The sequence below is a fragment of the Cimex lectularius genome, unplaced genomic scaffold (assembly GCF_000648675.2).
Source record: "Cimex lectularius strain Harlan isolate CLEC.00 unplaced genomic scaffold, Clec_2.1 scaffold245, whole genome shotgun sequence".
Taxonomy (NCBI): Eukaryota; Metazoa; Arthropoda; class Insecta; order Hemiptera; family Cimicidae; genus Cimex; species Cimex lectularius.
The window spans coordinates 613,299-637,906 of NW_019394224.1; the positions used below are offsets into that span (position 1 = coordinate 613,299).

General features: G+C 34.7%; 1 long non-coding RNA gene across 1 annotated transcript in view; it reads left to right on the plus strand.

Annotated features, from left to right (window-relative positions):
* Positions 1-17,718: 17,718 nt before the first annotated feature.
* Positions 17,719-24,608, plus strand: part of LOC112128327 — a 67,220-nt gene continuing 60,330 nt past the window's right edge. Inside the window, exons 1-2 of the long non-coding RNA XR_002910946.1 lie at positions 17,719-17,804; positions 18,165-18,203. This is a non-coding gene — a long non-coding RNA (uncharacterized LOC112128327). The remainder of the gene's footprint in view (positions 17,805-18,164; positions 18,204-24,608) is intronic.

Below are 24,608 nucleotides of genomic sequence, written 5' to 3' on the forward strand. Positions count from 1 at the left end.
AGCTTTTGAGATTACACATTCAATAAAATTCTATCACCCATTATCAATTCTTCTATATTTTACTTTTAATATTATTGTGAGCGCGTTATTATATTTGCTTAATTTTATTTGTTCTTCGTAAACAAGAAGGAAATTTTGCGAACTCTACCCTTTTAATGTTGACATTCCAGAGTTCTTCAGGAAAATTAATCCTTTATTTTAATTTTTATGCCTGGGAGAGAAAGAGCGTAGAGAGAGGGGTTGCAATGAAAAGAGCAAATAATAGTTTAAATTATGCTAAACTGAAATAATTATTGTGAGGCGAATAGTAATTTCTTCTTTTGACTCTTTCTAGACATTTTAATTTTTCCAACCAAAAGTACTATGTTTTTCCCTAAAAAATCGATATGTATTTTCATCAGAGAAACCATGCCAGTCGGTTAATCAGTCCACTCCCGTCACCAGTCGGAATAAATCATTGAGTCAGGCATATTTCATGAGGTGATTTTTTTTTCGGAGTTGGCTCCGATGTTCAAATCGAACAATCCATGTTGCTAACAAAGCCAAAATGTGACGATTTAAACTTTGATTGGCATGAAGAATATTGGGTTGATCATAATACGTAGGATTTGCTTAATCGACATTTTGGTTCAATAAAATTAATCATTACTACTAATAGATTTTTGCATCAATTATTTTAATGTTTAATATATTAAATCTTACGAAAGAAGATTTTTACTGGAATCAAAGTTTAAAATTTGATTTAAAACTTTAGAACGTTAAACAAATCATTTAATTAAACCTATACTGTAAACCAATCAAAATCAAACTAATGATGTCAAAATAATGGGTTAATGTGTGGTGATTATTAGTGACCGTTAATCGATAATTATTCCGAAATCGTGAGATGCGGTTTGGTGTGATGTATGTTTCAGAAAAACATTTTCTTTATCGTGCCAACGTTTCGATCTTTATTGAGATCATCTTCAGGGCCTGGGATTTACAAACATTGTTTAAATTTAACAAATCCATGTAGGATGTGGAAAAAAGTGAATTTATACAATACAAAATATATTTTTTTATATTCAATCAAAGTATTTTTACTCACTCAAAGTGTTTGTCTTCTGTGTAATTGTGCCATTCTTGCGTGTCGTGTTGAGAGTGCCAGTGAGATAAAACATGTTTATGCTTATAAACATAAAACAGCATATCTCACTGGCACTCTCAACACGACACGCTCAAGAATGGCACAATTACACAGAAGACAAACACTTTGAGTGGGTAGAAATACTTTGATTGAATATAAAAAATATATTTTGCAGTGTATAAATTCACTGTTTTCCACATCCTACATGTATTTGTTAAATTTAAACAATGTTTGTAAATCCCAGGCCCTGAAAATGATCTCAATAAAGATTGAAACGTTGGCACAATAAAAAAAATGTTTTTCTGAAACCTACATCAAACCAGACTGCATCTCACGATTTCTGAATAATTAATGGGTTAATTTTCAAAATTGAATCCTTGATAACGATAAGGATTCAAGAAGGGGTTTTGGTACTCTTCGAGCAAATTTTGGCTTATTGTACTTATCTTAGTTTCCTAGTTCAGTTCAAATGACACGATCCTTATTTTAAGAAGTATGCAGTAAGTCACTGGCTTCTTCGATGCAATTCTTTTCACCGGGACATCTTAATACCATTGATTGGTACTTCCACTATGCGGTTTGTTTGCATTTGAATATGACAAAAGTAGCTTTTTTTTTAAACTTCATTATCTGTAATAGGCCATCGTTGAAAACATTAGGGTTTTTTTTCCTCAGATTCCAGTAAATGTTGTTTAACCGTTTCGCACCCTTGTACTTTACTTTTTCCAGCTGTAGCAATCAAATTGTGGGGTTTGAAAGATTGTTCTTTAATCATGGACTCAATTTAGGATGGGAGAGCTGTTTTATTTTGTTATCCCAGATTCTAGATGGTCTTGCAAATACTCCTCTGGCCAGTTGTTCATTATTCAACATTTTTTTGTGCCTTGGTACTATAGATATTTTTAGGTTCCTATGTTTTCACAGGGTTTGAAGATTCTGGATGAATTCATCGATTATTTAACTATCTTATCTTTTCAAGTGCTTTTGCTTTTAAGACTGTTGGCTTTATGAGGTTTTTTTGTCAGGGGTAACCTCTTTTAAGATTTTGTATTACAAAAGCTCTGATAACATATATTTCAGCTTAAAAGTGTGACATTGCCACTAAAAAATGAGTTTGGTTGTTCATATTTTAGTTTCCCACCCATATAAGGTATATATTTTACAATTTTTTCACATCTCATTTTTAATTGTTCGATTGCGTGTTTTTGTCAAAAAGGAATAGGATATCTAAGACCTTACTACTGCCGTTGTTAACCAATATTCCATTGTTCAGTTTAGTCCTTATAGCAAGAATAAATTAAAAAAAAAAATCTGTATAAAACAAAGGTGTAATATTTTTTACTGTGGGGTCTTGTCCCAGTGAATTCAAAGGGCTGAATGTTTTGTTAAAAAAAAGATGTGCAATAGATATCCAAAGACTCTCCTTGCTTTTTTTCCTTTGTTTTTTCAGTCTCGGAACCAGTGCCTTCCCGATCAGGATCTTGCAGGCCGCGAATTGCTTCCTGCTTCTCGCGCTTCTCATCTCGGTTAGTCCCGCCACTATTTAAGTTTTATTAAATTTTTTCCGAGAAAAAAAACATATAATAGGACACAAACAACCAATTAAAAAGTCTCGATTGACATGTCGATAGTAGGCGTTCTTAACAATAACTAGACAACTCCTTGTTTATTGAGAGGTAAGTTTCGAACGGAAAATAACAATTCAATATTACTTGAACACTCGACGAAAAATCAGAGTATATTTTCCGATACTACAAAAAGTACTCGAGACAATGACAACTATACCATAAGTACTCGGCATCGAAAGAAAATATTCGATACTTTACTCATATCGATTGGTATGATCGTCACTACCCACCCAACGATCCCTGATGCATTGTCCCTAGTGCATCATTTACTATTTAAAGAGAACAAATCTATATATCCAATAGGGGTATTTTTATACCACCATTGTCAGATGCCAACAAGCGCTAAAGGTTTAATCACCCTCCTCTGAAGGATTTGGTTTAAAAGGCTCTCTCTTTTTGTTTCATATTCAAGACAGAAAAAATGTAAGTCGATGGCCTAAAGCCCATTCGGTGAAAGTAAGATCCACAAAAATGATTTTTTCTTAAGCGTGTTGAGACTGAAAAATATTTTTACAGCCGTACTCTCCTGAAAATTATGGAAACATATTTATTTCCGGAAACAATGATCGATAGAAGGAACCTGCTGAACCATTAGTGTACCGAATATCTTTGACCAATATAAGAACGTTTGGCATCAGATTTAAGAACTTATTTCAACAGCAGTCAAGAGTCAACGATTTCATTGCTTTTTAGGCCACAGTGCCCTCTGTACCAGCAAAAAATTACTTTTTTGTTTTATAATTTGAGGTTAAACTTATATTATGTTTAGCGGCCATAGTTGACCATATTTGTGTGGTGATTAGTTTCCGTTAGTCGTTGATTATTCAGAAATAGTGGATGCGGTCTGGTGTGATGTGGTTTTTCAAAAACATTTTCTTTATCGTGCCAACGTTTCGATCTTTCTTGAGATCATCTTCAGAGCCTGGGATTTACAAACATTGTTTAAATTTAACAAAAACATGTAGGTTGTGGAAAAAAGTGAATTTATAAGGTGCAAAAAAATATTTTTCACGTCCTACATGTATTTGTTAAATTTAAACAATGTTTGTAAATCCCAGGCCCTGAAGATGCTTCAATAAAGATCGAAACGTTGGCACGACAAAGAAAGAGTTTTTCTGAAACATACATCCCATCAGACCGCATCTCACGATTTCTGAATAATCAGTTGACCATAATAATTATTTTAATTAATTATCTTATTATCTAATGTCATGGTTGAGACTGGGAGATCATCTCAACCAAGACTTTAGACAAAAAGAATAATTATTAATATTACTTTTATTTCCTTTCTTCCGTTGGTAATTAATCACCTTTGAAGTTTGAACGCAAGTTTTCTATTTGAACGATGGCGCTTTTGCTGTTTGTTTTAATGCAAAATTTGGTACCATCTAGCGTTGTCAAATAGACCATGAGTGCCGTCGATAAAAGTCGGAATAACACCGAGGTTGGTCAAACGGAGCACAACAGATTCGTGTTTATTTTACGTTGTTAGTCATTTTTGCCAAGCTTTTATCTTTGTGTGTGATTTGAAAAAGTACGGGTTATTTATTTGATGGTAGGGGTTGTTCTAGTATGGGTTGAAGCCTGACAAGCCCGGCTTATCTTCCGTAGTAGCTGTTCGTCGGTTTTACCTAAGTTCCATCCCACATTTTTCCTCCAACACACCTGGACACCCTGTTATAAACGCAGTAAACGTTTAAATTTTAGTACATGTACCGCCGAAGTGATTATTCTCAGAGGACCATTACACAAAAGATCTACTCAGGCAGAGGAGGAAACGATCGTCATAATTCTGCATCAACCCACACCTTAACCCCATCAAAAATGATTAAATTCTAAAAAAATTGTCAAAATTTAATTCTTTAACCATTATTTGATAAAAAAGAGTTTTTTTTTCACAAACGTAATCAACAAATACAAACAGAAAGTTCATTTCTTGGCATAGTAGAGAAACTTTTTGTAGCTTCTCGATGTAAAAAAGTAGGACCGATGAAAGTTTTGCTCCCTTAAGAAATTTATTTTTCTCGACAAAGAGTTTCTTAACGTTTAGTTATTATAAATAAATGTAGTACCCGCTAAACAAAAATATTATGAATTTACCATGTTTCAGTTTGAAGGTTTTTTAGTTGTATTTTAGTTATTATAAAGTTAAAAGAAATTCGTGGTTGCTTACTTGTTTAAAAAGAAAATATATGTTTTATTTATATATTAGACAAGCTGATTCTCGAAATTTTCAAGGGATAAAGATAAAAGCAGGGTCCTCGGACAGAAATAGAAGAGAAAAAAAAATATGTTTCATGCAAATCCGGGTCAGTTAATCCTATCCAACTAATTGTTAATGCAAATCAGCCTTCTGTTTTAATTTCTACAGTCTAGGAATTAAACGACATAGTAGTCCCTCTCTCGTCGGGTTCCTTTTGTTTTCCTGCACTTTGTCGTCGAAATGAATTGGAGAGTATTAAAAACAAAGGAAGTTAAATACCGTCTGTTCTGAACGCCCTACGGACCAATCCTCTTGGTGGAATTTTATTCATTGAGTTGACATGTATCGCTTAGTAAGCGTTCCCTTTACTTTTTACCCAACCCGGCCGAGTCATAAATATTCATGTCGTAAGAGATTTTTGCAATTTTGGCCACTCTCTTTCTCAAAAACAGCCAGCCTTTATTACCCAACCACCTTCCCATCATGTTATCGATGGTTTTAAAAAGTTGTTTTAAATATAAAATAACGCTGGAGAAAATAAATACGGTCAGAATTAAAAAAAATGAATTTAGGTTTATAGCCGGATGTAATCAATGGGTGTTGTGAAAAATACTTTTTAAAACAGCCAAATCAGGATGTTCCTAAAGTGATAAATTTTAATTAAAACAACAAAATTAGACAAATTGTTGTCAGAGCTGTTGAACTGCAACTTCATACTAGATTAAGCTTTAAAAAAAAGAAAAATATAATTAACAAACACATTTCTGCCCACAATAGCTTACTTTTAGGGGTCGTCGGTGGCCGGAACGGTTTAAGCCGGAAACACACCCGATGCAACGCTATGCGTCGCTACCCGACGCTCTTGTCACGTTTTCGTAGGGTGTGCACATCTATTTTTTTTAAATTTATATCAATTACATTTATTTACTAAAACTGGTCTTATTAGACCAACCATTAATTTTACAATTATATTATAGAATAAATAAATGTTTACATTCTTATAAACCCACTGGTACAATAAGATTTACATTTCACTATTCACTATTAATTTTTAACTACACTAGTTCATATGGCTTTGTTCTTTTTAATCTTCTGATCATGTTTCGGTTATGTAAGAGTTTGGTCGCTTCCATATTCTCGTGCTGGCTGAGGCGAGCCTGGTGTTTGGCGGCAAATCTTTGTATTTCCGCCGTGACTTCAGGGATCTTAAGATCCCTATGTAAGTCCTTATTCCTTATGACCATGTTACGTAAGATTTTATTTTGGAGTGTTTGTATGATTTTGATATTGCTGTGTTTGGTACAACCCCATAGTTGAATATCATATGTCCACATAGGCTTTGTGACTTGTTTATATAATAATATTTTATTTTGTATAGCAAGATTGGAGCCACGACCTATCAACCAGTATAGTTGTCTATACCTTAAACCTATTTCTGTCCTTTTTTTATTCACGTGTTCTTTCCATCTCAGCTTGGCATCTAAGGTCATTCCCAGATATTTAGCTGTATTGATGTATGGTATGGTATTTCCATCGATTGTGAGCGACGGAACATGGTCCACCTTTCTTTTTGTAAAGATTAGATGAACTGATTTATGCTGATTTAGCATGGTTTTCCACTTTTTGGTCCATTCGTTTATCTTATTACTTGCATTTTGTAGAATTTTGGTTGAATGGGTGATAGTCGGTCCTAGTGATATCACAAACGTTGGAATTTTTACTCCATCTATTTTCGGAAAATCACTGGTGTATAACAATTAAAGCAGTGGGCCTAATATGCTACCTTGTGTCTGGGCTATTAACAAGCTAAGGTCATTCCAAAGACTAGGTTGTATGATGATGACGGGAGCTTTTCCCACTACACCAACCCTAGCTTTGGAAGTGATAACAAACACTACACCTCTACACATTGAGGTCAAGGTTAAAGCACTAACCAGCTGCTATAGATTAATTAGTGAAGGCAGCTGGAACCATAAGGGAAATAATATAGGACACTCGAAAATTTTACATTTATTGAGTAAGGTCAACAACCAACTACTGGGTGTAAGCGATAAAAAGGTGAAAACACCTTTAGGGAAAAAGTACTTTCAGGTAGTTACTCCCTGTGACTATAACTATAGGTCTGATGATGATCATCGTAGTCTAGATTGCTTCACCGATGGCTCACTCATTAAGGATAATGGAAGTGGTGCTGGAATACACATACCTAAATTAGGGATCAGCATCTCCTCTCCTCTTGGTAATAATACCTCGGTCTTTCAGGCAGAGGTCTGGGCCATTAATGTTTGCTGTAGAACACTGATGGATAACAAGATTAAGGGAAAAGATATTAAAATTTTTTCCGACAGTCAGGCCAGTCTAAAATCATTACAAAAAGAACTATCAACATCTAGACTGGTAGAGGAAACCGTTGAACTCATTAATAGGACTATCACCAGGTATGAGAATAGGGTAACCCTCATATGGATACCTGCTCATAAGGGGCACTATGGCAATGAGGAGGCGGACAGCCTGGCCAAGGAAGGGTCAAATACTGAGTTCGTCGGACCACAACCGGTATTACCCCACTCTTTAAGCACAGCAAAAGAGAGTATAGGTAGCTGGGGCATGAAACAATTCCTTAAGGAATGGAATATGTCCCCCGGATGCAGGCAATCGAAGGAGTTTCTGAAGGAAATCAAACCTAAAGAAACGAAATGGCTACTCTCTAACTCTAGGAGGGGAATAAGGAGGCTGATAGGTATCCTAACGGGCCATTGCCCCTTGAGAAGACACCTCTTCATAATGGGTACTCTACCAGACCCCTTCTGCGAAACTAAAGAAGAAACGGCTCGACACTACCTCGCAGAATGCGATAGGTATGCTAGGGAAAGATTTAATACTTTCGAAGGAGAGGACATAACCAAAACACTCCCCAGGATAAAATGGTCCACAATCCTAGGGTTTGTGAATAGGTCCAAAAGGTTTATGCAGGACTCGTGAGCCGACCAGGCTTTTAGGGATGGGGTACGGGCCTACTCAGGCTTTTAACCCCTCGGGTCCTGGTCGCCCGCCCTGTGTAATATATATATGTATGCTACCTTGTGGCACTCCTGCATTTATTGTTTTTAATTTTGAATATTGATCTTCTTGTTTACTTCTTGTTACTGCTTTGGTAGCATACCTTTTAGTTTATTGATGAGTCCTTCGTGCCAGACCTTGTCAAAAGGTTGTGAGACATCAAGGAAGATAGCAGAACAAATTTATTTTTCTTCAAGAGATTTTTCTATTACGTCCGTTACTCGGTAAATGTGGTCTATTGTTGAATGTCTTGTTTGGAATCCAAATTAATGGTCAGGAATGACTTTCTTTTTATCTACGATGTGTTTTCTTCGTTTTAATAATAACTTTTCGAAGAGTTTAGATACTGTTGGTAGTTGCGATATTGGTCTATAAGATTTGACCTCGTCCGCCGGTTTTCCTGATTTTTTTATCATAATGACTTCTGCGAATTTCCGGATGCTGGGAACATATTTCAGTCTGATTGCAGCATTAAATAGGTATGTTAGTTTAACTATTCCTTTTTTTGGCAATTGTTTTAGTATATCTCCAGTGATAAGGTCATATCCTGGAGTCTTTTTAGCGGGTAAATTTTTAATTTCTTGTGCTACCTCTTTAGGTGAAATTAGCTTTATATTTTCTTCTTGTTGCGTGGTTGTTACTTCAAGAAAGCTGCCATTGATGATTTCATTTGGTTTGAAGATTTCAGCACATCTATGCGACGTCAAGCGCACTCCACGTATAGTCACACAGCGTGTATCACAAATTAGTATCACAATCGCAACATCTCTTTTGTTCTTAATGCATTATTTGGAGCACAACCATGTAATAAATTGTTTTAAAATAAATTTAATTGCTTAAAGTAAAGCGATTCCGGTGTTTTAATCAATTTTCTACCAAACCATTAAAATTAATTTTTTCAAATAAAAACTTACGAATTTTTGATTTCGTTTAATTTGGTTTATATTAAAATAAGAATGTTATAATCAATATAACGAAAAAAATTACACATACGTAGTTTGAAATAAAGTACAAAAATTTTGAGTGTCTTCTTCTGACGCTACTCGACGAAAACGAAAATTGTATGAGCAAAACCATGAAATAAATTGTTAGTTACATTTTCTGAGCAAAACCATGTAATAAATTGTTAGTTAAATTCATAATATCGAAAAATGGTATTCCGGTGTTTTGATCAATTTTCTATCAAGCCATTAAAATTAATTTATTTAAATAACAACTAATGAATTTTTGATCTCGGTTAATTTGATTTATATTAAAATAAGTATGTTGGAATTAATATAACGGCAATAATACATGTAGTTTGAATAAAGTATGAGTGTCCGGTTCTTTTGTCTTCGACTGTACTCGATGCTACCCGACGAAAATCTGGACAGTGGGGATCGCCTAGAGTTGCGTGGCATCGGACAGATGTGCACGGGGTAATACAATCTTATGGAAAAATGGACTTTGGATTTGCGTCGGGTAGCGTCGGTCAGCGTCGCAACGGATGTTTTCCCTGCTTTAGGCGTTGATTCGGCGCTCATCACTGTAAGGTAAAGGTCCCGGGTTCGAATCCAGCGGCCCTGCATTCGAACCCGACATACTTACAAATGGTTTTTGTTTGTAAACACGAAAAACACCGGCACCCCGAGGCGAACTCTATTAAAAAAATTACTTTTCTGCTTACAATAGCAAATAAAACGATAAACTGGTTTTACACAAACATTAGGAAAAAAGTTATGTTAAGGTAATTCAATTCACTAGTTTCGTGGTCCTGTTGACCGATTAATATATTACAAATAATTAAGGTTTTTAGTTGAGATAAAAAAGTCAATGGCACGAGCGGGATTCGAACCCACGATCTTCCGATAGCTCAAGTGGCAGGGCAGCGACGTATCAAGCCGAAGATGATGGGTTCGAATCCCGCTCGTGCCATTGACTTTTTTATCTCAACTGAAAACCTTAATTAATTGTTATGTTAAGGATTGAAAATCAAGATCTGAAATGCATCTGACAGACAAACAGAGTGCGAAATATCAGAGGACTCGATGAGGCGATCCAACAGTGGATAGTTACGTAACAATCGATGTAAAGTTGGTAGGAATCTAATTAACTAAGAAAGTAGGCAAGTTGTTAGCTATGAATTCATAATTTAGGAAGGTTATTTAATTGGAAGAAAGGAAAGTGGGTAATTGGAAGATACTTAAGAAAGTATAATAGTAAGGGAAGTACTTAAGATAAATAAGTAGCTCGGTAAGTAGGTTTCCAGCCAGCGATTATTGTCTAGGACTTTACTATGTTCACTGAAGCTCTTCAATATAGAATTTGTAATTAATAACGAAGATAATTAAAGCTCAAAAGTTGACGATTTGTAATTTTTGATTAAAATAAGCCGCACGTAGAATTTTTAAAAATATTTTATTTGGTTTATTTTTATTGAACAGTTCATTATTGGTGGAAGAATTAAATGAAAATTGCTTTGATCAAAAGGAGTAAAAAAGTTGGGCATGTTAAAAACCGTGTGAAATAAAATTTTCATTGAGTGTTGATGTATTGATAAGAATTTAAATTAGACCAAGAGAAATAAAATACCGTATACAGTTTATTGAGTTTCGTGATGCTAAACATTTTTTCATCTTTTGACCTACACTTTTGTCCAGCAATAAAAAGTATTCCCAACCTTTAGACAAAATACAACAATTGTAGTAATAACCATAAATATAAAAATCAGAAAACCTGAAATAAAGCACATTCAGCTTTACAAAGCAACCTTCTTATTTGGGGACATAAGAAAAATAGAACACTAAAGAATTAAATAATATTTTCTCATAGGAAGAAATGAAATGAAAGATATTGCAAAAAGATATTAAATAGATAATATCTGCCAAACAGTGAATATTCAATGGCATTATTGATAAATGTTCAAATCAGGCACCCCGAGGGTTAATTCAACCTCATCTATTGCGAATCCCCATAAAAAAAATTTCCTGTTGTTGAAGATACTTTGCACACTTCTGATGCTTTGGTAATTACATAAAAAATGTATTCGAAAACAAGAAAATTATTGTTTTGAATATTTTTCCTACTGTATTATCAACAAAAAATTGAAAACACTTGCCTAGCCAGGTTCAAAGAAACCCAAATCTGGCAACTTGAAATATTTAGTAACAAAGACGTAATGAGTTTTAACTTGTGAGTCTTTACAAGGAATCTTTCTTACCAAGAGAGGAGACGTAAAATAGATAAGCTCAGCTGGTTTTTTTATATTAGAAAAAACCCCGAAGTGTTCAATTCATGTAAAATTCATACAGACTCTACTGCTAGTGTTGTCCAAATTAATGGAAAAACTTTCCCAAGACATTCAACAAGCACTTGTTGAAAAAAAGTATGTTGGGCTATTTTCCTAGATGTGACTACCTGAGGGTCGTGAAATTCCGTACGCAAAGCATTTTGGTATGACATTAGAAGCACGCTTGCAATGGAAAACACACTTTAAAACAAAGAGAGTAGAGCTCACTATCAAATTACAAAAATTGTGCTTAATGGGCAGAAACATTCTACTGGCTCTTCAAAGTCAGCTTCTACTTTATCGACATGTCCTCAAACCTGGGTGAACTTACGGCATCCAGTTGTGGGGCTGTGCCAGGAAGACCACCAAGTCATAAAAAGATTTCAGAATAAAGTCATGCAAAATATGGTACATGTACCCAAGTACTTTCACTGAAACCTAAAAAAAAGTAAATAAAGGAAGCTATATATAAAGTCGCTTTAGCCCTCTATTAAAAGCTTAGAGGACGCGTCGACATTGAAGCAGTGCATATGCTAACTGTGGTACAAGTCAAGCCACAAGATTTATTGTTGCTAGTGCGGTAAAAGTGTAATTTAAAAACGGAAAATCCAATTCTATGTATATAAGTTTTATAGGAAAAAATTCAGACAATTATTGTAACAAGCTATGAAAAGTGGTCAAAATAATGATTTGTAAAATTTTACATACAAAAATTTATTATGTTCATTCAAGTGAGATAAAGTCTAACAACTTAGTGTTTCCTAAAGAAATGTAATATTGAGGCATTTGAGAAAAGAGTAACACCAAAGAAATAAGGATTATTTCTTTTTTGGTTATGACCGGTGATGAACCTGTGCTTTGGTCGTTATCGATCATTTTGTCCTGTCAGTCGTGATTCTTCTTTTTGCAATTTTCAGATGTAAAAATTTGTAAGGCAGTATTAGTAGGGTGATGTAATGAGCACTGTAGATGGATGGCCCTTGGAAAATCTGACTCGTCATCCTCACCCGATTAACAATAAGCCATGTGAGATTGACACACTGATACTTACTTTAGGGCCAAAGCCAGTGTGTCCGGCACTACAGAAAAAGGTTCTTCGATGTGTCCTACCTAATTGAAGGGTATAATTCCTTGGCTGCCTGCAGAAAGTGCGCAGGAATACCGTCAGATTTGAGGACTGTGCTTGATCACGGCAGCAAGTATTGGGGTTACCTGTTCCGATTTTTGGAGGAAAAGGGGTTGATAGTAATGTTAGTTGTGTATACCTAGTTTGTGTTGAGAGTGAATGTGAGAGGGTCTATGACGGAATATCGAGACCCCATTGACCCTCAATTAGGTTAGTTGTATAACATGTGTTAATAGTGAATGTATTTATTAGCATGAATGTATGATGTTGATAGGGTCAATGGCGGAATGTTGAGTACCCATCGCCCCTCAATTAGGTCAATATGTGTAAAGGGAGATAGAGGAATATCTATTTCTCCATCACCCTAATTGAATGAATGGTACGGAAATAGGAGTGAATGTATTTAGGAATGAACGTGAGCACGAATGGATTTGGAACTGCATGGGTTGGGTCCTGGAATAAACCTAGCTGTTGACAGCACCCCCGGAGCACGACCTCAACGGCTGGACAGATAAGATTGTGGTCTGTCCCCGGACTGCCAACTGGGAGGGAGAAGGACTAGTAGAAGCGAACAAGTTCAACTCGGCACATTTCTGTATGTACGCAGGTACTGTGCGGATGCGAGCCTATACAAATATAAATCCTAATGCAAACCCTTTCACAGAATATGGTAAAGTCTGAAACGCTTCTGGCAACTGAAATAAGTTATAGGCAGAACAAAACAATAGGAAATTGCCATAACAAGAAAGTAAACAATATATTTTCACATTGAAGAGTAAAAATTAACTATCAGCCTAGTATGCACTGAGATTCTTTGAATCGATTCATGATGCGGGGCAGAGTCGGGGCTGCGTTGATCCATTGTTGCGACGCAGCCCTGACTCTGCTCCGCGACAAACAATCGTGTCCAGGCCAAAATTCAGTTCACATTCATCAGTGCCTGCGAAAATGACGGAAGAACTAGCTCTCTCAGGTCTTCCTCTGGATTTGCTGCGTCATCGGTGTTCCTACTTCCTCTAGAATCTACCGTTGGCGATAAAAGCAACAAAGGTTCATAGGCAAACCAACTGCACTTCACTGGAGAGGTTCCACTTTTCACATTTTTCATTTTTGTATGTTGCCGACGGAACTGTCCTTTTAAAGTTTGTATTTTTTTTTCAATTTCGGCGATGTAAACACTGAATGTTTGAAACACTGAACAATGAATCCGGGGCAGCTCGGACTCAGGCTAGACGCAGCCGAGACTCCGTAGATTCAAAGAGTCGACTCAAAGAATCTCAGTGCATACTAGGCCTAAACAGTCATTTCTTTTTAACAGGAAATAATGTCCAGTAATGACCTTTTACAAATAATGCCTTATTGTACGAGAAACTCCTAAAGAATTTCTAAGCAAAGTAAAAATATTATCTATATATAAAGAAGAATTTTATAACAAGTGCGATGGGACAAAAAGTAAAACTTCAGTCTCCATATCGGTTGGAAGTAAATAATTATATTTCAATATATATTACATACTCAATTAATTAAGTGGAAGCTGATAAAATAATTAAAAATTTACTATCTATACGTACTGGAATTTTGTGAAAATTTTCAGATTTTTTCACATTTATAAATACATTAGAGTAGAAATGTGACAGTGAAATAGAATTTTCTATTTTTGTAATTGTCCCAAAAAATATAGGTTGGGTAGAATTTTATTTCAAAATAATAATTCACGTCCAAATAGAATTTTCTATTTTTGTAATGGTCCCACAAAATATACGGTTGGGTAGATTTTTATTTCAAAATAATAATTCACGTCCAAATAGAATTTTCTATTTTTGTAATGGTCCCACAAAATATACGGTTGGGTTGAATTTTATTTCAAAATAATAATACACGTCCAGAACGAAAAACGAAATAGGTTTTTCCGCATCCGGGGACAAAGTATATGCATCAAAATAATGGATATTAATATTTGCCGTTGCGGGGCCGAAAGTCGCCGAGGGGAAATCGACGAGGGCGTAGGAGCCGTGGAGCATTAGCCATCTGGAAGCCGGAAACCCTGCGTTAAATGACGTCCATTTGTCTCTTGGGCCGGTTCTGCAAACTTTAATTTTTATTTACCACCCCCGAGGGGGTCTCTTTTTGAATGTGTCACGGGGCGTTAAACCGCCCTCTCCACCACTTAGAACCGCGCGGGGAAAGCGGCAATAAAACTAAAGGTATAAAAGCAAAATTCCGATCTCCACCTCGCGCTACATTTCCTCTTCCGCTTGTAGTGAATGAATCTTGAAAAAATTACACTGTGTATATACTACACGAAGAGGCAAAAAGTGGCCACCCTTAATATTTTAAATTATCTCTTAGAAATCCTCCGTTTATTACATTACAACAATATTTTGTCCGTTTCAAAGAATTAGAGGTAAATAAATCATAGATAAAATCTCCCACTTGTGTTTACGATTGTATTTCTTAAATAAATCTTTTAATAGTTACTCTCTTATTTGTTGGTTTTTCTGTAAAGCTTCTTTCTAACTTATAATTAATTAAATTTTATAGTTGGGATAAAAAATTCAATGGTACGAACGGGATTCGAACCCATGTCCTTTGACTAAATACGACGCTGCTCTACCATTTGAACTATCGTGACCTCGATCCACTCGGGCACTAACATCTCGATTCGATCGAAATCGAAAATTCAAAAGATGTGGTTGAAATGGGAAGTTAGTGTCCGAGTGGATCGAGGTCACGATAGCTCAAGTGGTAGAGCAGCGGCGTATCTAGCCGAAGATCATGGGTTCGAATGCCGCTCGTGCCATTGATTTTTTAATCAACTCGTCCCAAAGGTGTTCGATACGGTTTAAGTCGGTACCACATGCTGCCCGCTCCAAACCATGAATTGAAGCTTGTTGTAAGTAAAGACCAACGATTCTACCCGTGCATAAAAATTTATTTGTCGGTATAAAGGACTTCTTCTCATAACGATGTCCAATGTTTGACGATAGGCATGTCTAGAAATGCTTGCCCAAACCATAACACCATCACCTCCTTTATTTTTCCGAAGTGAAAATGTTGCGGGGATATGGCTCTCCTGATCTTCTCCAAACACTGGAGCATAATCCAGCTTCTGAAAGTCTTCATGTTACAGTGAGTAAATTGACACAAATTGATATCATCATCGATAGAATACGAGGTCTATACCAAATAACTCATTCTATTAAATGATCTTTTTATATAAGGTTTTGGTTGAAATGAGAAAGTTGGTGCCACAAGCGGGATTGGAACCCACCACCTTCTAACCACTTGAGCTAGACACGCCGCTGCTCTACCACTTGAACTATCGTGACTTCGATCCACGCGGACACCTCTCTTCATCCTAACCTACATCCTTTCGAATTTTCCCTTCTTTTTGCCATTTTTTCCCAAATGTCGTGTAATCAGGGTTCGATCCTCGGCGACTTTTGAAGTGGCCACAGGGAGCTGTTAGTGAAGTTATACTTCGTTTTACTTATTAAATCCATTAGAATTAGTGGTCTATACCAAATAACTCATTCTATTAAATAATCTTTTTATTTCCAGGTTTTCGAGTATGTTTATTTTTCGTCCTGTTTGAGCCTCTTGAAGTCAATTTATATTTGTGTATATTCAGTATATTTAGTGGTCTATTGACCAAATTACTTCTTTCAATTAATTAATCTTTTTATGTAAGGGGTCGGTTGAAATGAAAAAGTTGGTGCCACAAGCGGGATTGGAACCCACCACCTTCTAACCACTTGAGCTATCGTGACTTCAATCCACTCGGACACCATGTCCCCATCTCAACCCACTTTCCGAATTATCCCTCCTTTTTGCCGTTTATTCAAATGTTTAATAAGTAAAACAAGAATTGGATTTGGAAGAAAAGAAAAGAGAGAGACATTTGGAAAAAAAATGGCAAAAAGGAGGGCAAATTGAGAGGTGAGGTTGAGATGGAGAGTTGGTGTCCGAGTGGGTCGAAGTCACGATAGCTCAAGTGGTAGAGCAGCGGCGTATTGAGTCCGTGGGTTCGAATCCCGCTCGTGTCATTAAATTTTTAATTTCAACCGACCCCTTACATAAAAAGATTAATTATTTGAAAGAAGTAATTTGGTCAATAGACCACTAAATATAATGAATATACACAAATATAAAATGGCTTCAAGAGGCTCAAATAGGACGAAAAATAAACATACTCGAAAACCTGGAAATAACGAAACGTAGCTCATTTAATGAAAATACAGAGTAACAATATCTCTCACATACCATGTACAAAATTTAATAAAATTGTGCGTGTTAAAAAAGAAAAGTACATGAATCGACCGGAAGAAAAACCCAAAAATTAATCTGAAGGTAACTACAAGCAGATAACGTTGCTTACCCGTTTTATATCAAAAACGATGATTTAACATAACGAAAATCACCAAATTACAAATTAATTACTCCTCTGATTATAAGAGAAAATGTCACAACTGTTATATTAAATTGGATAAATTAAATTGAATGTTAATATAATATAGAGTTTATTATTAGACTTTTTCCTGCTTAATCTATTATGCTGGCGAATTGGTAGAAGTGATCGTTTAAAAAGAAAAAAATAACATAAAACGGTTTTCCACACGGTTGATACGAAATTAGATTTCCGTTCTCCGTTTAAATATGCTAAAAATCACCTCGCCGGTGCAATATGAGAGTAAAAGATAATGAAGCGTCAGCCCGCATGAAACAGGAATATCAGAGCGAATCATGGCTCATGGATGCGAACATCGAAGCAGCTTTATTGGGGCTTAAGTGGACCAATGGACCGGAGCCGGACTGTAACGTCATTAGCCATCCAGCTATTCCGCCGCCTCACGCCATCAATCCGAAATAATCACTCGTTTCTATGTTCATCCATCATTTAGTCCGGCTGCGTCGTCCCGTCTTGCCCACCGATTTATTACAGTTACGTTTGAAATCTCTCGTTATTTATTACTAGAAGTGCCCATTTCAATCCGATTACTTTGAATATCTGGCAAACGTCGTAATATCTTACACACAAAAATAATAAAACATAAAGAAGTAAAATAAAAATTTTTTTCTTCATTTTTTCAAATTCTGTTGTGTTCATTTAATTTTGCCCTATTTTAAATTAATAAAAAACATTTGAGAGGAACGGTAGGGAACAATGTTCTGACAATTTATTTGTCCAGGTAAATAACAATATAGTCCATACTAATCCAACGCACATAGTGGACTAAAAATCGGATTGGTAAAATGTCAACACGTATGTATATAAATACAATTTCTCTTTGAAATCAAAAGATTCGCATAGTTTTAACCCAAGTTGTTATTGTTTTTGCCATGCCCTTGTGTCAACGACTTATAACGAATTTCTATTCCCAAAAAATCCATAGGTATATTCCCCCTTTTCCCGAGAAAAAAAACAACTATGTTTTAAAGTCATATTAATTGAAAATATTTTTTTTATTATTTGGAGATCGTGAGATGCGGTCTGATGTGACGTAGGTTGGAAAAAAATTGTCTTTATCGTACCGACGTTTCGATCTTTATTGAGATCATCTTCAGGCCTCAAAATGTCTGTTTTCTTTTAGGTGTGTCGTTAAAACACCAAACCGTATCTCACGATCTCCAAATAATTAATTAACGGTTACTAAACACCACATTTTTGTTTAGTTCAATCTACTAGTTTCTAATACATATTAAAAAATTTACAATTTAAAAAATTTGATTAAACCGTGTTTGTTTGATTTCAGGACTACAGTTTCCACGGATTTATGTTTTTACGGCAGAAGGTGAGACATTTTTTGTAAAATTCTATTCATTATTAATCACTATATTTTGCTCAACCTACGAGTCAAAATTTTCTCACAAGGATTAAAACTTACGTTAGCCAATTTACGAACAATAAATAATTAAATTCGTGTTGGGTAATTATGCCAACGGATTTCACGTATAATTTTATAGCCTCTACTAAAAAGAAGCACTTTATGTATAAATAGAAATAATGTATTTATTTCTGATAAATTCAAGTAAAGGCGGTTCATATTTGATCTCCTTCATGGCAGCTGTAATTTGTGATTCCATTGTATTGAACTTATAAGCATACGTTACTTACATAGATAATTATTTATTTACCTTGCGTATTATCAACTATAATTTTAAAAGCATACATTCTTTGAAAGCTCGTCGGAGGGACTAAGCGTTTCCTTTCCGATGAGCCTTATTCCATACTGTTTTAAATTTATGTTGGTCAATGTCAGATACAATTTCCATGTTTTTTTTAAATAATAAAGCCAAAACATTATTTATTACAATTCACTATTTTTCGTGGTCCGCTTGACCAGTTAATATCTTTCAATTAATTAAGGTTTTCAGTTGAGATAAAAAGTCAATGGCACGAGCGGGATTCGAACCCACGACCCTCGGCTTTATACGCCGCTCTCTACCACTTGAGCTATCGTGACTTCGAACCACTCGGACACCAACTTTCCATCTCAACCCCACCTTTCGAATTTTTTTCTCCTCTTTGCCATTTTTCAACTGTCGTGTAATCTATTCGATTCTCGGCGACAAATGAAATGGCCACGGAGGCTTTAGTGAAGATATACTTCATTCTAACATTGAATTCTTTAGTTTTCTTGGTCCGGTTGCCCATTGTGATAGTTTGATTATTTATTACGATTTATTTCTACGTTTTTGGAAATTTACACCCATCATCAGTAATCTATTTTCCTTATAAAAATACGTAAGCATAACATTAACATTCAGAGTTTACATCAATTTATTAAACGTTTACCATGATTACTTTATCCATATTGTATTTTAAAAGAAATGACAATCTTGCATCTGCAATTTAAGTTTATTTTTATAATTTTTGTATTATTTCTCAGTAATATTTAAAGAAAGGATAGAAAATTTACATGCTGACAGCTAGCATTGTCATATGCTTTAAATACAATATGGATATAATAAATTATTAATCTAATGGTATGCAAGGTAAACATTAATAAATTGAGTTAAATAAACTATACTAATGTTATGTATATGTATTTTTGTAATTAATATGGGTTGCTAATAATGAGTGTAAATTCTCTAAACGTTAAAGTAAATGAAAATAAATAATAAATCTACTTTATTGTGTAAAAAAACCACATGGAAATGTGGTCTGACATCAAGCAACACATTTGAATAAGACGGATTAGTCTTAATAATTCTATACTTTAAATAAAACTTCAAAATTATAATATTAAAATCTGATATTAATAGTTTTGGAGGTAATAAAAATAATTACCAGAAAAATATGATGATGAGAAAAATAAAGAGAAAAGTTGCTGATGCAAAAACCCCAGTATTTAGCATCAGAAATGTTCGAGGCAATAGCACAGAAATAATTTTGCTTAATAAATCTTCATTTAATCTTTATTAAGGTAAAACGAAAAGATTAAATGTGAAATGAGAGTAGTCCATACAGTATAACTCAATTTTCCTGATTACTTTTAAATTTAAACTTTGATTATATTTGATACAAATAGGAACTTCGCCAGAAAATCTGTCATTATTGATGTAAAAATTGGACTATCATTATAAGGTAAAAAATTATTGTAACAATTTAAGAACTTCACACAAATTAAACTAGTAATGAAGCCCAATTTTTAAGGAGCTTTTGTTTGTGGGAAAAAGAACAATAAAACAGTTGCGTAAGCGACAAAAATAGAAGCTAAAAATAGAACAATGAAAATGATTTATAATAGAAAACATGAAGGAAAATAAAAAAAAGTAAAAGAAGAAGATGAAATGATTTTGTATGGGTTGGGAATAAGTGAATAAGTGGAATTTTGGGTCAAGTTGAAATAGTATGCTGAATCAGTACCCTTGCTGTCAGGACAACTCATAAAATCAACTGGGATAGTATGGTAGGGATGTGGGAAATTTCTCATCTTCAAAAAGGAGCTGGAAAACTGAATAAGTAAACTTTTATTGCTCTTCAAAATTCACTCACGAAATCCGCTTTAAATACTTACAATTCATGCAGAATTTATATATTCATATAAATTCTTTGAGGATGTTATCATAGTACTTTTTTCATTAGCATAGCATTTGCTATTCGACAATATATTTCTTATCTGTATATTTAATTCAAGAATAACATTAGTGCTTTAGAATAAGATAAAATTTGTAGAATTTAGGCGTACAAAACGATTTACCAAACTGGACAAAGGGAAATTGTGTCCACTCGGGTTCAGTGTTTCGGGGAAAAATTCTCGGAAGTGGAAAAGAAAGACAATTGCCATCTCCTCGTGTGAGGCGTCCCTTCGTGTGATTCCGTGGAATCCGAGCCTCGTGCAATAAGTACCAGCCTATGAATTAAACATAAACCCTGAGAATTATGGAGAGGAACAGACACGACCCTGTTCCCCTCCACATAACACTTCCTGCCACCCCCAGAAACCCAACGACCGCCTCCGAATTCATGGGCCTCTGATGGTAATTGCTGGTATTGGATTTCGGTTTCTTTCATACGTTTGAATTTAGGAAGGTTCATGTTTTCTTTTAGAAAATGGGCTTTTGCTTAATCTGACAGAAGAAATACAATACTTAATATTTTTCAAGCATTTGTTACCACCTCTTTTGGAATTAGTAATGTATAATAACCTGCGAATCATCACGCCATCTAGACTATTGGTCATCAACCACCAAATGCATTTAAAAGAACTCAGCGCACTATTCTCTTGCACTGGATAGATTTAGAAAACCTGTTGAAACTCCTCGCCATCGTCGTCCAAGATACATTTTTAACAACTTGGATCTGTGCAGTTTATAAGTATTAATTTAAAAGAGGACTTATTTAAAAGACAATGTTGTCACGCATTGGGCTGGTGCAAAATTAAAGCAGGTTTTGAAAATTTGTTTTATTTTGGCATGTCATCAAAACAAGGTAAAATCAGTGGTAAGTGAAATTAGTATTTAAACATGATTATACCCTCCTTGATCAAAAATAATTATATTTCTTTTATAAAAGCCAAGTCTAGGACCGCCATAAAAATTTATCCAGAGACAAGAAAAATAAATTCCCGGCAATACTGTTTTGAAACCCGAACCGCACTGTCGCTAATGGAAGTGGTGATGGTTACGACGCGTATTTGTCTTTATCAGGCCGGTGTGAATTTAAATGAAATTTAGGCCGGAGTGTAAACGATCTCAGAGAGTTCGCGTTGTTTACTGTCGAGGCCGCCGTTTGTTTTCCGTCAAAGCCAACAAAAACAACCCCCTTGCATGTAGCCGCAGTCAAGAGTGGTTCGTTTTCATTATTTCGCTAATGGCAACATCCCTATCCATCAAAGGGACGATAGGATTTGATCCTCATCCCCTTCGGGCTGAGAGCTCTTCTTACTCCAATTAAAACAGTAAAAATAAAATACATTCAAATAAAAGAAAAGTATTTTTTATTCAAATCGGTGTTAATTTCTTTTCTTTTTTAATCTGTAGCAAAAAAGGAGAAATTTTTATTTATTGAAACATACTGTTTTAAGTGTTGCATTTATACATCTAAAGGTTTCGTATATCTTAAAAAATAGTCGATAATTTATTTGTTGAAACAATTATAGGAACACTCTAGATCAAATCTGTCAAAATTGCATTGTCTTAATAATAAATAATTATACACAATGACATCGGTTTCACTTGAATTATATAACATTGTATTGGGTTGTCCGGAAAATAATGCAGGATTTTGGTATTAAACAAAAAAAAAGAAACTAGTTACTTTAAAGCAATGTTCTTTAATCAAAATAATTTCCCATACNAATCCTGTAAACGTAAACAGAATATTTTATATAGATTTTTTTTAATGAAAACTTAAAATCCTGCATTATTTTCCGGACAACCCGATATAATGTACAATGTAACAGTAATATTACTATTGTTTATATTGCACCATTAAAAATATGTTTTATTCCACTTAAATTTATTTACTTTAAATTTTATTGCAGTTAAAATTTTAAATCACCATGTTTAAAAAGTTTTAATTTTTCTATTAACTTTTATTTACGAATTTTCCTTTCAAACGAATATGTATTTTGAAATTTCTTTTATTTTGCATTTTGGATTTTTAGCATAGTTAATTATTAAAAGTTGGAAAAGCAATCTCTAGGTCACCATATAAAATAGAATAAACAATTCACAAAACTGATCGACTGATTTTCACATGCTATAGTGATAATAGAACGAACAATATTAGCCACTCGGTCAAGAATTTGTGCTGTAAAAATAAATAAAAGAAGTAATTTACGTAATTTTTAAAATACGATTTTCTCCTTTATTTTGCATGTATATGAAGGTTATTATATCTCACTTGATCAGTTTTTTTTCTTTAGAGTAAGGGTACACAGGGTGTCCTTTTATATTGCTCGATGGAATTTCTCTTGAACGAATGTAGCAACTAAAGAAAAAATACGTTTTTAATATTTTTTAGTCTAGTTTGAAGTTTTTACTTTTTTTAAGAAAAATTATACGGGGCACCTTAGGCCCAGTTCAACTTCAAAATTTCAAATACGATTCTATTCTTCCTGACATATCATTTTAAAGGATTTTATCTCACTAAAAATTTTAAAGGATTTTTTACACTAAAAACAATGGTGCAATTGGATTTTGCATTGGTCAAAAAATGACAAATTTATGGCCAAAAGAAACCAGCAGGGTAACAGATTAAGGGCATGTACAAAAATCCTAGAGCTACATTCTATACTTCTTGGCTACTCCTTCCTTCTCGTGTAATTTTCCTTTGATGTTAAAAGTACTTGTAGTGTAGTTGTGTGTAGTGATCAGTAAATATAGTGCATATACAGGGAGTCCTTTTTAGATGGCCCGGCTGAATTTCACTTAAACCAATGATGCTATCAAAAACAGAAAAAGTGTTTAATATTTTTTAGCCTAGTTTCAAATTTTTACCTTTTTTTGTAGAAAAATTATACTTTAGGCTCAGATCTACTCAAACCGACACTAAATTGTTTATTGATTAAAAACTCTTTCATTAAAATGCAGAATAAACCTATCTGTGGGTGAGCAAATTGGAGCTATTTGACAATACAATACTTAAAGTAACGTTAAGCTCAAAGAAGAGAAATGCAGCTTCTCAACGGCTGCATATCGACGATATTGTACAAAATCCAAATCACTTATGAATTGTTCAATGAATATTGGACAACGGAGAAACAAAATTGACTCTGTCAGCTCCACGCCATAAAGGCTATTCACGGCAGTAATAACACACAAAATAACATTCTTTCCAACATCCTATAAAATCTGAACGGACGATAAAAGAGAGGAAGAACTCTGATAAGAAACTGAAAGCATCTGATACAATGATGTGGTATACAGATGGATCTAAAACAAAGGAACTGGATCGGTATTTACTGTACGACCCAACAACAAGGGCAATCAAACTCATTATGGAAGTACACTTCGGTCTTTCAAGCAGGAATACATGCCATCAATGCTTGTGCCCTGGTAAATCTTAAAAGAGGTTACCCTGGCAAAAAAATCCTCATAAGATCTGATAGCCAAGCAGCCATTAAAGCATTAGTATGTAAAAGAATAAAATTAAAATTAGTCAATGAATGCATCCACAATCTCCAAAATCTGGGGAGACACAACAACCTGATGATATCTTGGGTGCCAGGACACTGGGGAATTTTGGGTAATGAAAAAGAATATAGTCTGGCCAGAGGAGGATCTGCAAGACCATACATAGGCCCCGAACCTAAACTTGGGATAACAAAAACAAATATAGAATCCTCCGTCGCAGAATGGATCCAAACAAAAGAAAAGGAAAAGTGAATAATCTCTAGCGGTGCTAGCCATAATATACATATGATGAAACAACCCTCACCAAGACAGGCAAAATCACTTGTGCAATTGGAGAGGGCTAAACTCAGAGGAGTGATAGGACTACTAACTGGTCACTGGCATCTGAGAAAACATCTACACAACATGGGCATATACAACGATGATCCCATGTACAGATTATATAATGAGGAGGAGGAAATAGCCACCCATATCATCTTCGAATGCGAAGCAACAGCTCAATCACCTTATCCTAGCAAACAGAAAAAATAAAATGAAATTGTAGCAGTGACAGTCAATGGCCTGATACTTCTAAGAAGAAGGATTGTGTCTATTGCACTGAAGTAAGGAACTAG